The sequence below is a fragment of the Chinchilla lanigera genome, unplaced genomic scaffold (genome assembly GCF_000276665.1).
Source record: "Chinchilla lanigera isolate Chin_1 unplaced genomic scaffold, ChiLan1.0 scaffold00065, whole genome shotgun sequence".
Taxonomy (NCBI): domain Eukaryota; kingdom Metazoa; phylum Chordata; class Mammalia; order Rodentia; family Chinchillidae; genus Chinchilla; species Chinchilla lanigera.
In genome coordinates this window covers 12642321-12643616 of record NW_004955466.1, presented here as the reverse complement: position 1 = coordinate 12643616, position 1296 = coordinate 12642321, and positions in this window count along the sequence as shown.

Here is a 1296-nt window from a genome sequence, read left to right as displayed (position 1 = left end):
AAGTCAGGAATTGTGATACCTTCTGCCTTTCCTTTGTTTCCCAAGATTGCTTTTGATATTCTAGGCCTATTCTGGTTCTAGATGAATTTTAGGAATGTTTTCTCTAGATCTGTGAGGTGCACTAATAGTAATTTAATTGAGATTGCGTTGAATATGTACAACAATTTTGGGAGTATGGCCATTTTCACAATGTTGGTTCTTCCTATTCATGAGTAAGGAATATCTTTACATTTTCTGAAATCCTCTTCGATCTCTATTTTCAGAGCAGTATAATCTTCAGTGTATAGATCTTTTACTTTTTTTGTTAGATTGATTCCTAATAGCATCTTTTTAGATGCTATTGTGAAAGGCGTGGTTTCCCTAATTTCTCTCTCAGTCTGTTTGTTGCTTGTGTACAGGAATGCTATTGATTTTTGAGTGTTAACTTTGTATCCAGCTATACTACTGAATTTTGTTTTTAAAGCCATAAGTCTTTTGGTGCAGTTTTTGGGGTCTTCTATGTAGAGTACCATGTCATCTGTAAATAATGATAATTTCACTTCTTCCTTTCTTGTCCTTATTCCTTTTATTTTTCTCTCTTGCCTAATTGCTCTAGCTAATATTTCCAGAACTATATTGAACAGGAGTGGTGACAGTGGACATCTTTGTCTTGTTCCAGATTTTAAAATGAATGCTTTCAATTTTTGACCATTTATTATGATGTTAGCTATTGGTTTATCATAGATGGCTTTGATCAGCTTGAAGTAAAGGCCATCTATTCCTATTTTCTACAGGGTCTTTATCATGCATGAGTGTTGGACTTTATTGAAGGCTTTTTTGGCATCAATGGAGATGATTGTGTGATTTTTGTCTTTCGTTGTAATGACACGGCGTATTACATTAATTGATTTGCATATTTTGAACCATCCCTGCATTTCTGGGATGAATCCTACTTGGTAATGATGTATAATCTTCTGGATGATTTTTTGTATTCTTTTTGCTAGTTTTTTATTGAGAATTTTTGCATCTATATTCATTAGGGAGATTGGCCTGTAGTTCTCTTTTTTGGTTGGGTTTCTCTTTGGTTTGGTATTAGGATAATACTTGCCTCCAGGAATGAGTTGGGGAGATTTTCTTCTCTTTCAATTTCATTAAAGAGTTTGAGAAGAATTGGTATTAAATCTCCTCTAAATTTCTTGTAGAATTCAACTGTTAATCCATCAGGACCTGGGTTTTTCTTCATTGGCTAGTTTTTTATTACATTCTAATTTCACTGGCTGATGTTGAGTTATTCAGGATTTTTATATCTTCTTCATT